We start from the raw sequence: 13,079 nt of genomic DNA on the forward strand, positions 1-13,079 counted from the left end.
AGTGAATTGGGTACTTAAAAAGGGCTCAGTACTAGAATTCCCCAGAGAAACAAAACCAGTATATATTAGGAAGAGATTTGTTACAAGGAATTGGCTCTTGCAATTACAGAAGCTGAAACGTCCCAACCCAGGAGCCAATGGTATAAGTTTCAGTCTGAGTCTAAGAACAAAGGGAGGAGAAGACCAATGCCCCAGCTCAAAGACAGTCAGGCAGAGAGAACTCTTTCCCACTCAGCCTTTTATTCTATTCAGGTCTTCAATAGGAGAAGTGATGTCTACCCTTACTAGGTAGGGCAATCTGCTTTACTCAGTCTACCAACTCAATTTTTTAAAAAGATTTATTTATTTATCTATTTATTTATTTACGGGAGAGAGCGAACATGATGGGGGGAGGGGGAGCAGAGGGAGAGGAAGAAGGAGACTCTGCACTGAGCAGGGAGTAAAATGTGGGGCTTGATCCCAGGATCCCGAGATCATGACCAGGAGTCGAAGGCAGATGCTTAATCGACTGAGCCACCCAGGTACCACAGTCTAGCGAAATTAAAAAAAAAAATTAACATCAATTCTTCTCAAACTCTCTCAAAAATCAGAAGAGGAGGCAATACTCCCTAACGCATGAGGCCATGATACCAAACTCAGACCAAAACAACACAAGAAAAGAAAATTACAGACCAACACTATGAACACCGATATAAAAATCCTCAACGAAATACTAGGAAACCAAATGTAATAGCATATTAAAAGTATTTGGGCAGGAGCGCCTCAGTGGCTTGGTCAGTTAAGTGTCTGACTCTTGATTTCAGCTCAAATCATGATCTCAGGGGCGCCTGGGTGGCTCAGTGGGTTAAAGCCTCTGCCTTCGGCTCAGGTCATGATCCCAGGATCCTGGGATCGAGCCCCACATCGGGCTCTCTGCTCAGCAGGGAGCCTGCTTCTCTTCCTCTCTCTCTGCCTGCTTCTCTGCCTACTTGTGATCTCTCTGTCAAATAAATAAATTAAATATTTTTAAAAAATCATGATCTCAGGGTGATGAGATCAAGCCCCAAATTGAGCTCTGCACTAAGTGTGGAGCTTGCTTAAGATTCTCTTTCCCTCTCCCTCTCCCCCTCTCCTCACCCACTTCTTCTCTCTCTCTCTCTCTCAAGGGATCTTTTTCAAAATCATGAAGTGCAGTTATGAAAAACCCACAAGTAACATGGTGGTGAAACTCTGAAAGTTTCCCCTCTAAGATAAAGGACAAGACAGGGATGCTCACTTTCACCACTGTTACTCGAAATTCTAGACAGAGCAATTAGGCAAGGAAAAGAAAGAAAAAGCATACAAGCTGGAAAAGAAGTAGAATTATGTCTATTCACAGATGGCATGGTCCTATACATAAAAAATAAATCCCAAAGATTCCACCAAAAACCACTAGAGCTAATAAACAAATTCAGCAAGGTTGCAGAGTACAAGATTAACACCAAAAAATTTAGCTGTGTTTCTACATATCAGCTATGAACAATCTAAAAGGAAACTTCCACTTACAGTAGCATTAAAAGGAATAAAATACCTAGGAATAAATTAAACTAAGGAGATGAAAGAACTATACACTAAAAATTGCAAAACATTACTGAAAGAAATTAAAGAAGACCCAAATTAGTGGAAGGACACCCTTTGTTTATGGATTAAAAGACTTAATATTGTTAAGATGACAATGCTACCCAAAGTGATCTACAGATTCAGTTGCAGTCCCTATAAAATGCCAACGGCTGGTTTTTTTTTTGCAAAAATGGAAGAGCCAATCCTTTATTTATATGGAATTCAAGGGGTCCTGGAGAGCCAAAACAATTTTGAAAAAGGAGAACGAAGTTGGAAGATTCATACCTCCCAATTTTATTTTTAATTTTTTTTAAAGATTTTATTTATTCATCTGACAGACAGAGATCACAAGTAAACAGAGAGAGAGGAGGAAGCAGGCTCCCCGCTGAGCAGGGAGCCCAATGCAGGGCTCAATTCCAGGACCCTGGGATCATGACCTGAGCCAAAGGCAGAGGCTTTAACCCACTGAGCCACCCAGGCACCCCCATACCTCCCAATTTTAGAACTTATTGCAATACGACAGTAATCAAAACAGTATGGTACTTGCATAAAAATAGACAAATAGATCAATGGGATAGAAATGAGAGTCCAGGGGCACCTGGGTGGCTCGGTGGGTTAAGCCTCTGCCTTTGGATCATGTTATGATCTCAGGGTCCTAGGATCGAGCCCCACATTGGGCTCTCTGCTCAGCAGGGAGCCTGCTTCCCCCTCTCTCTTTGCCTGCCTCTCTGTCTACTTGTGATCTCTGTCAGTCAAATAAATGAATAAATAAAAATCTTTAAAAAAAAAAAAAAAGAAGTGAGAGTCCAGAAACAAAGCCTTACATCTGTGATCATTTGATTTTTGTAAGGGTGCCAAATCACTCAATGTGGAAGGAAATGGTGCTAGGGCAACTGGATATCCACATGCAAAAGGATAAAGCTGGACCCATACCTATATCACATATAAAAATTAACTCATAATGAATCAATGATCTAAATAAAAGAGCTAAAGCAAAACTCCTAGAAGAAAATAGAGTGGTAAATCTTTCATGACCTTGAATTTGGCAATAAAGTTTTAGATATGATACTAAAATCATGACTAACAAAAGAAGATAAATTGGATGTAAATGTAGGCACTTCTACTGGAAATTTCCCTCTAAGCACTGTGTTAGCTGCGTCTTATATATTTTGTATGTAACATTTTCATCTTCATTCATTGCAAAATGTCTTCTAATTTTCATTGTAATTTATTCTTTGATCCATTGGCTATGTACGAATATGTTCCTTAATTTCCACATATTTGTGAATTTCTCAAATTTCCTCCTGTTACCGATTTCTAATATCATTCCATTTTTGTCAAAGTTGTGTGATTCATTTCACAGTGTATACAAACACCAAATCATTACACTGTACACTAAAACTAATATAATGTTCTACATCAATTATACCTCAAAAAAAGTTGTTTGATTCAGTCTTTTTAAATTTACTGAGACCAAAAATAAATAAATAAACAAATTTTTAAAATTTACTGAGACTTTAAAAAGAAAAGATTTACTTATTTTAGGGGCGCTCAGTCCCCCTGAGGGTGGCTCAGTCAATTAAGTGTCCACCTTCAGCTCAGGTCATGATTCCAGAGTCCCAGGATTGAGCCCCATGTCAGGCTTCCTGCTCAGCTTCCTGCTTCTTCCTCTGCCCCTCACCCCAGTCGTACTCTCTTTCTCAAAAAAAATATTTAAAATTTAAATATTTAAATTTATTATTTAAATTTAATAATATTTATTTCTTTGAGAGAGAGAGAACATGAACAGGGGGAGGAGCAGAGGAAGAGGGAGAGAATCCTGGATCAGACTCCCAGGTGAGTGTGGAGCCTGATGCAGGGTTCTATCCCAAGACCCTGAGATCATGACCTGATCGCAGTGGAAGAGCTGGACCCTCAACCAACTGAGTCACTCAGGTGCCTTGAGACGCATTGTGTGACCTAACGTATGTTCTCTCTTGTACAACATTCCATACGCACTTGAGAAAAACATGTATTCTGCTGTTGTATGGAGGGTTCTACAAAGTTCTGTCTGTCTATTCCATGCAAATAGAATGCTACTAGACAGATCGTCTATTTCCTTGTTAATCTTCTATCTAGTACCTCTATCTATTATTGATACTGGGGTATTGAAGACTCCGACTATTATTGTTGAATTGCTTACTCCTTCCTTCAATTCTGTCACAAAATAAACTGTCAACCAAAAATTCAATACCTGGAAAAATTATCCTTCAAGAATGAAGGAGAAATTAAGACATTTCTGGATAAATGAAAACTGAGGGAGCTCATTATTTGTAGACTTGCCCTGTAAGAAATGCTAAAGGGAGGGGCACCTGGGCGGTTCATTAGTTAAGCGTCTGCCTTCGACTCAGGTCATGATCCCAGGGTCCTCGGATAGAACCCCACACTGGGCTCCCTGCTCTGTAGGAAGACTGGTTCTCTCTCTCCTGCTCCCCCTGCTTGTGTTCCCTCTCTCACTGTCTCTCTCTGTCAAATAAATAAAGAAAGAAAGAAAATAAAGAAAAAGAAATAAATTCTAAAGGGAGTTCTTCAGGCTGTAATGAAAAAACACCATGACTCAAAATCATAAGAAAAAAATTAAAGTTTAATACTAGTAAAACTAATTTCATAGATAAATATAAAAGCCAGTATTATTGTATTTTTTGTTTGGTTGGTAACTTCTCTCTTTTTCTTGTATGATTTAAAAGGGAAATGCATAAAACAATAATTATAGATCTATTTTGATGGGTATATATGTATAAAGATGTAAACTGTGACAATAACAGTATAAAAGGCAAGAACAGAGATATGTTTGAGGAAAATGTCTGTATAGTATTGAAACTAAGTTGGTATTTTTCAAACAAGATTGTTACAAGTTTAAGATGGTAGTTGTAACCCTATGGCAACCACTAAAAATAATAATAATAATAAAATATACATGAAGGGAATCAAAATGGTACACATAAAAAAATCAACTGAATAAAAAAAATGGTAAGGGAAGAACAGAAGAACAAAAAACACATAAGACACACATAAATAGCTAAATGGCAGAAATAAATTATTCCTTCTCAACAATCACATTAAATCTAAACAGGTTAAATCCTCCCCTTCTATTAAAATATAGCAATGGGTAGATTTAATTTAAAAAAAAAAAACAAAACAAGTGTGCCTGGTTGGCTCAGTCATTGGAGCATGCGATTCTTGATCACAAGGTTGTAAATTCAAGCCCTATACTGAGTGTAGAGATTACTTAAAAATAAAATCTTTGGGTGCCTGGGTGGCTCAGCGGTTTAAGCCTCTGCCTTTGGCTCAGGTCACGATCTCAGGGTCCTGGGATCAAGTCCCACATCAGATTCTCTGCTCGGCAGGGAGCCTGCTTCCTCCTCTGTCTCTGCCTGCCTCTCTGCCTGCTTGTGATCTCTCTCTGTCAAATAAATAAATGAAATCTTTAAAAAAATAAAAATAAAAATAAAATAAAATCTTTAACAATGAAAACAACAGGATCTATCTGTATGCTGTCTACAACAGATCCACCTTTTAAAAAAAATTTTTATTCATTTGAGAGAGAGCAAGAGCATGAGTTGGGGAGCAGAGGGAGAAGGGGAGGCAGAGGGAGAAGCAGACTCCCTGCTGAGCAGGGAGCCCAACACCAGGTCCTGGGATCATGACCTAAGCAGAGAAGGCAGACACTTAACCCACTGAGCCATCCAGGTGCCCCAAGAGAGCCACTTTAGATATAAGAACATAAAGAGGTTGAGGGGTGCCTGAGTGGCTCAGTCAGTTGAGCCTCTGACTCTTTTTTTTTTTTTAATAGTTTTTTTTTTTTTTTAAGATTTATTTAGGGGCACTGTGATGGCTGTCGGTTAAGCATCTGCCTTTGGCTGGGGTCATGGTCCCAGGGTCTTGGGATCAAGCTCCAAAATCTGGCTCCCTGCTCAGTGGGGAGCCTGCTTCTCCCTCTCCCTCTGCCTGCAGCTCCCCTTGCTTGTGCTCGCTCTCTCTCGCTCTCTCTCTCTCTGTCAAATAAATAAATAAGTCCTTTAAAAAAAAAAAAGATAATAAGAAGGGCGCCCGGGTGGCTCAGTCATTAAGCATCTGCCTTCAGCTCAGGTCATAGTCCCGGAGTCCTGGGATCGAGCCCCACATCGGGTTCCCTGCTCCGCGGGGATCCTGCTTCTCCCTCTCCCGCTCCCCCTGCTTGTGTCCCCTCTCTCGCTGTATCTCTCTCTGTCAAGTCTTTAGAAAAAATAACAAGAGACAAAGAAGGACATTATATGTTGATAAAAGATTCAATACAAGAAGACATAATAATTGTAAACATACACACATCTAACAAGAGACTCTCTAAACATATGAAGCAAACATTGACAAAATTGAAGGGAGAAATAGATTTATGGTAGTAACAGTTGGAGATTTTACCCTACTTTCAGCTATAGAAAACAGTCTGGTAGTTCCTTAAAAGGATAAACATAAAGTTACCGTAGATTCAACTATTTCTTCCTTCCAAGCAACCTGAAAGCAAGGATTCAAGCAGATACTTGCATGCCAATGTTCATGGCACCATTACTCACAGTAGCCAAAAGGTGGAAATAAACCAAATGTCCATCAACAGATAAATGAATAAACAAAATGTGGTGTACACACTCAATGGAATAGTTTCCAGCCATATAAAGGAATGAAGTTCTAATACACACTTCAACACAGGTAAACCTGGAAAACATTCTGCTAAGTGAAATAAGTCAGATGCTAGAGAACAGATATTGTGTGATTCCACTTATATGAGGTATCTAGAATAGGCAAATTCACAGAGATGGAAAGTAGATTAGGAGTTACCAGGTGCTGAGAGGAGAGAGAAACAAGCAGTTATTGCCCAATGGTTACAGGGTTTCTGTCTGGAGTGATGAAAACACTTTTGAAATAGATAGTGGTGATGGTTGCACAACATTGTGAGGCAATTAATGTCACTGAATTGTACATTTAAAAATAGATTAAAAGGCAAATTTTATGTTATATATGACCAAAAAATTTTTTTAAAAGATTTTATTTATTTATTTGACAGAGAGAAAGGGAACACAAGCAGGGGGAGTGGGAAAGGGGGAAAAAGGCTTCCTGCTGAGCAGGGAGCCCGATGAGGGGCTTGATCCTAAGACCCTGGGATCTTGACCTGAGCTGAAGGCAGATGTTTAACTGATTGAGCCACCCAGGTGTCCCACAATTAATTTTTTTTTAGTGTTGTTGTATTCTGAGACCTTGGTGAATTCACTGATTAGATCTAGGAATTTGTTGGTAGAATCCTCAATATTTACTCTGTAAAAGATCATGTTATCTGCAAGTAGGCGACCTTTCATTTCTTCCATTACAATCTGCAAGCCCTTTGTTTTATTTTCTTGCCCTATTGCATGAGTTAGAACTTCCATTATTTTCTTGTGTAAGAGAGGTGAGAAGGGAAATTCTTTAAATTTTATTTTCCAGGGTTCCTGGGTGGCTCAGTGGGTTAAGCCTCTGCCTTCAGCTCAGGTCATGATCTCAGGGTCCTGGGATCGAGTCCCGTGTCCCGCTCCCTGCTCGTGGGGAGCCTGCTTTCCTCTCTCTCTCTCTGCCTGCCTCTCTGCCTACTTGTGATCTCTGTCTGTCAAATGAATGGATAGAATCTTTAAAAGGAGAAAAAATAAAAATAAAAAAGAAATAAAATCTTAAAAAAATTTATTTTCCAAATGTTGTTAATGTTATACAAAAATTACAACTTAAAAAACGAAAACTGATTTTTGAATTTTGACCATGTTTCCTAGACAGAGCTAAATTCATTTATCAGTTCTAGTAGTTGTTTCACAAGTTTCCTTGTTAATGTCACCTGCAAATGGAGACAGTTTACTTCTCTTCTGATACTTACACCTTTCCTTTTCCTTGACTTATTGCACTGGCCAGTACCTCCAGGAATATGTCAAATAAATGTGGTGAAAGAGGTCATCTTTGGCTTGTCCACAATCTTAGATTGAAAGTATACAATAGGGGCACCTGGGTGGCTCAGTGGGTTAGGCCGCTGCCTTCGGCTCAGGTCATGATCCCAGGGTCCTGGGATGGAGCCCTGCATAGGGCTCTCTGCTCTGCAGGAAGCCTGCTTCCCCCTCTCTCTCTGCCTGCCTCTCTGCCTGCTTGTGATCTCTCCCTCTGTCAAATAAATAAATAAAATCTTTTAAAAAAAAGAAAGTATATAATATCACCTTTAAGTATGATTTTGGGAGTAGATCTTTTTTCAAAAAATTATTTTTTTCTGAGAGAGAGAAAGAGTGTGTGTGTGTGTGTGTGCGCGTGTGTGTATGAAAGAGAGAGAGAGAGAGAGAAAAGGAACAAGGGAGGGGCAGAGGGAGAGGGAGAGGGAAAATCTTAAGCCAACTGGCACTGGGCATGATCTCATGACCCTGAGATCATGACCTGAGCAGAGTTCAAGAGTCAAATGCTTAAATGACTGAGCGAAACAGGCACCCCTGTAGATTTTTTTTCTACATATATTTTGTGAGATGAGGAAGTTCCCTTCTGGGCTCCTGGGTGGCTCAGTTGGTTGGACAACTGCTTTCGGCTCATGTCCTGATCCTGGAGTCCTGGGATTGAGTCCCGCATCGGGCTCCCTCTTCACTGAGGAGTCTGCTTCTCCCACTGACCCTGCCCCCCTCAGGCTCTCTCTCTCTCTCTCACACACACACAAATAAATAAATAAAATCTTTAAAAAAAAAAAAAAAAGGAAGTTTCCTTCTACCGAGTTTTTAATTTTGGTTACTATATTTGGCTATTTGTATTGTATTTCTATTCTATTTGTTTTTTTTTCAAATCTGTTAGGTCATTTGGTAGTGGTAGTGGTGGTGTTTCCTGCTTTTTGCAATTATTTTTCAAGTTTATGTCTTATTTTTTTTAAACATAATATTCAGGGGCACCTGACCAGCTCAGTGAGTAGAGCATGTAGCTCTTGATCTTGGGGTTGTGAGCTCAAGTCCCACATTGGGTGTAGAGATTACTTAAATAAACATAAACAAACAAACATAACAATAATCAGAGATTATAGTCTTGGTTTAATAATTCCAATATATGATATATTTACAAATGTTGGCTTCTGCTTTCTGTCATTTCTCTGTGTGCTGGGATATTTCTGACTGTATATTCTCTTCGAAAACTTATTTGAAGGAATTAGCTTCCACTAGTTACCTGAACACTGCCAATCTGCAGTCACTTTAAATATACAGCTTGAGTATTTTTCTCTTTTTTGACCACACAAATGATGTAATTTGAAGCTACATATCCACTCCAGGCCTGGCTTTTCATCACAACTCAGAAATAGTTTCTTTCTTCTCTTCTGCTCAGCACCTAGGTACTTACTTGTAATCCCCTAGGGCAAAGCGCCTGGGTTAGGTTACTCTTGGTTGACTCAGTTTTGAATCCAGCAGGGGGCATCTCTTCTTAATCACTAGGATGGGTTTGGATTTCTGTTCTGAAATGCCTGCTCAAGTTGACCTAGTTTAGCAAATGTTTTCAGGGTGAAGGGTGTTTCAGTACTCGGGTTCCTCTCTGGGCTCACATTTTCATCTAGATTTTCGACTGGTAGTTCCTCTTTGTTCTTCAGTACTTTCAGAAAAGGATTTTATTTACTTATTTGACAGAGAGAGAATGTAAGCAGGGGAGATGCAGAGGGAGAGGGAGAAGCAGGCTCCCCACTGAGCAGGGAACCTGACTTGGAGCTCCATCCCAGGACCCTGAGATCCTGACCTGAGCCAAAGGCAGATGCTTAACGGACTGAGCCACCCAGACCTCCCTGTTCTTCAGTACTTTTTTTTTTTTTAGATTTATTTATTTATTTATTTATTTATTTATTTATTTATTTGACAGGCAGTGATCACAAGTAGGCAGAGAGGCAGGCAGAGAGAGAGGAGGAAGCAGGCTCCCTGCTGAGCAGAGAGCCCGATGATGCCGATGATGCCGATGCGGGGCTCCATCCCAGGACCCTGGGATCATGACCTGAGCTGAAGGCAGAGGCTTTAACCCACTGAGCCACCCAGGAGCCCCTGTGAATCCTCAGTCTTACACAGTGCACAGTGCTCACCACAGCACATACAGTCCCCAATGTCCATCACCAAACCACCCCATCCATCCCACCCCCCTCCACTCCAGCAATCCTCAGTTTGTTTCCTGAGATTAAGAGTCTCTTACGGTTTGTCTCCCTCTCTGGTTTCTTCTAATTTCATTTTTTCCGGAGAAAGAAAATCTTTTTTTTTTTTAAGATTTTATTTATTCATTTGACAGACAGAGATCACAAGTAGGCAGAGAGGCAGGCAGAGAGAGAGGAAGGGAAGCAGGCTCCCCGCTGAGCAGAGAGCCCTGAGATCATGACCGGAGCCGAGCCTAAGGCAGAGGCTTTAACCCACTGAGCCACCCAGGTGACCCCGGGAGAGAAAAAATCTTAAGCAGGCTCCAGGCTCTGCGCAGAGCCTGACACGGAACTCGTTCTCACCACCCTGATATCATGACCTGCGCAGAAATCAAGAGTCAGACACTTAAGCAGCTTGAGTCATCCAGGCGCCCCTCTCCATGGCTTCGATTGAAAAGATTTTCCCAGTGATTCTAATAGGAACCTATCACTCATTAGAGATTCACTGGGGTAACTCTCGCCCCTTACAGAGGTGAAAGGAAGACTTCCTGACCCTTGACTAAGTTACCAAACCCTGTTCTGTAATCTGGTTACATCCATGCTTCTCTGATTAAAATATTCTCCTTGGGGTGCCTGGGTGGCTCAGTCATTGGGTGTCTGTCTTAGCTCAGGTCATGATCCCAGGGTACTGGCACTGGGCTGCCTAGGGCTCCCTGCTCAGCAGGAGGCCTGTTTCTCCCTCTCCCACTCCCCCTCCTTGTATTCCTTCTCTCAATGTCTCCATCTCTCTGTCAAATAAATGAATAAAATCTTAAAAAAAAAAGAAAGAAAGAAAGAAAGAAAGAAAGAAAGAAAGAAAGAAAGAAAGAAGAAAGAAAGAAAGAAAGAAAGAAAGAAAGAAAGAAAGAAAAAAAACTCCTTGTGGGGCACCTGGCTGGCACAGTGGGCGGAGCATGCAAACCTTGATCTCAGGGTTTTGAGTTTGAGCCCCACACTGGGTGTAGAGATTACTTAAAAATATATATTTTTTAAAATCTTAAAATAAAAAAGACTGTCCTAGTAAGCATTGCAAACATTTATTTTCCCAAGACCACAAGGCTGCTCCATCCCAGCCTTCCTACCTCAGCTGATGGAAACTCCTCTTTTAGTTGCTCAGGTTAAAAATCTCAGAGTGACTCTTAATTCGTGTCTTTATCTCATAACCCATTTCCAACCTTTTGAGAAATCCTGGGGGCTCTACCTTCAAAATATACCCAGAATCTGACCATCTTTCACCACATGCATCACCACCACTCTAGTTCAAGCTACCATCATCTCCTACACGCTGTGGCATGCATTCTTGCAATAACCTTCTAGCAGGCATGCCTGCTTCTGTCCTTGTCCCTCTGGTTAGTTCACAACCCAGCAGCCAGAATGGTTATTTTAAAATATGTCAGATGATGTCACCCTTCTGCTCAAAACACTGCAATGGCTCCCTATTTCGGAGTAAAGGCCAAGCATACAAGAAGCAGACAAAATCTGCACTCTCTCTCTCCCAGTTGCTTCCAGCACTCTCCCCTCACTCACAGTGCTCCCCCTGCCACACACACACACTTCTCCTTGCTGTTCTTCAGTAACACCAGCCAGCTGTTCCTTCCGCCTGGCATGCTCTTCCACCAGACAGCCCATTAGCTAACCATCTTTCCTCCTTCAATTCTCACTTTCTCATTTGTGTGTAATCTGGCCAAACCTGCTCCCTTGACCTTGCTCTACCTTAGTGCCCCCTTAGCCATGGTTTCACTTTCCGCAGTTTCCATTACACAGGGTCAACCACAGTTTGGAAACAGAGAATTCTTCCGAAGGTCAGTAGTAGCCTACACTGCAATGCCCACCTCATTCACCTTGCTTCCTCTCATCGTGTAAGCTCTTGATCATCTCACATTATCACAAGAAGAAGGGTGAGGACAGGACACTAAGATATTTTGAGACAGAGAGAGAGAGACCACATTCACAGAACTTTTACTACAGTATATTGTTATAATTGCTCTTTTTATTATTGTTGTTGTTAGTCTCTTACTATGCCTAATTTATAAATTAAACTTTATCATAGGTATGTATGTATGTATAGGAAAAAAAACACAGTATAAGTAAGGTTCAGTACTATCTGGGGTTTCAGGCATCCACTGGGGGTCTTGGAACATATTGTCACACACACACACACACACACACACACTCACATAGACACACACCCCTACAGAGGGGTCTACTGTGCTGTATTTTTCTGTACTGTGCTGTACTTCCCCCCCATAGCCTTGTCCCATCTTCTACATAATGTATTATCTCCCTTGTCTAAGAATAGAAGCTACAAGAAGGCAGAAATCTGTTTTGTTCACTGAGCCCAAGAACTAAGGAAAGTGTCTATCACAGTGGCTTAAAAAATGTCAAACGTAAACTTTATTTTTTTAATATAAAATTTGAATGCCTGTATTCCTCGCAATACTACAACTAAGAAGTATGACTAACCATATCAGGTCGTGGGACCCAGGGGATCTTGGACGCCCACTACCTTCACTCGCACCTAGAAGGGCAGCTACTTTGAACTGGAAACACTGAATTTTCAGCTCACCAAAGCCCTTACTCTGCTCAGCTTCTGCAAAGTGTGCGTCCCGGGCTCACCTTGTCCAACCTGGACGAGATTCCCCTTCCCCCAGCGCCAGGGTCATTCATTCAGCCAACCAGTCAAAATCTCCGTCCTTTCTGCGGCTTAAAGGACTTCGCTTTCCGAAAGTTTGTGCCAAGAGGGGCGGGGCGTAGCAAATTTAGCTGGTGGGCGGTACGCTGGGGCGGTTGCCTAGGTCACCGCGGGGCTTTACCCGGGCGGAGAGAAAATGGGTGGGGTGTGGAAGAGAACTTCCCTCCTCTATCACGGTTCGTCTTGGAATTGGCTCGCCACTGCCGGGCCACGCCCCCAACCGGGCTCTCGCCACGCCCCCAGCGGTTAGCAGTCTGGGGCCAGGTGCCGAAGCTCCAGCCTAGCGAGGAACCCTCAGAGCCCCGGACACAGGCGCACTTCTTCGGGTAATCGCCCCGGGCCGTCGCGGGGAGATGTGCTTCAGCCCCCGGGACCCTGTAGGGTCCCCGGTTATTCATTCACGCGGCGGTGCCAGCCTGGACCTGGATCCAGGGCCAGGAAATTTCTAGAAACCTCGGCCCAGGGCCGGCATCTCGCCCAAGTCGCGCTTAAAAGAGGGATTGGATTCAATAGAGGATCTCCAAGGAGCCAGCCCCGTCAGACAGATCCTTTTCTTCACGGAAGTCCCTGGGCTTCTGGGGGCTTTGGCTTCCTCAAGTGTAAACGAATAGACATCGG

At 42.0% G+C, this 13,079-nt stretch overlaps 1 long non-coding RNA gene across 1 annotated transcript; it reads right to left on the reverse strand.

The window, feature by feature from the left end:
• Positions 1 to 501: 501 nt before the first annotated feature.
• LOC116858022 lies at positions 502 to 12,481 on the reverse strand. Its single transcript, XR_004380855.1, has 3 exons — positions 12,386 to 12,481; positions 11,611 to 11,681; positions 502 to 531 (listed from the first exon to the last, which is right to left on the reverse strand). It is a non-coding gene; the product is annotated as an uncharacterized LOC116858022 (long non-coding RNA).
• Between the last annotated feature and the right edge of the window lie 598 nt (positions 12,482 to 13,079).

The sequence above is a fragment of the Lontra canadensis genome, unplaced genomic scaffold, assembly GCF_010015895.1.
Source record: "Lontra canadensis isolate GAN:19392208 unplaced genomic scaffold, GSC_riverotter_1.0 scaffold132, whole genome shotgun sequence".
Classification (NCBI taxonomy): Eukaryota; Metazoa; Chordata; class Mammalia; order Carnivora; family Mustelidae; genus Lontra; species Lontra canadensis.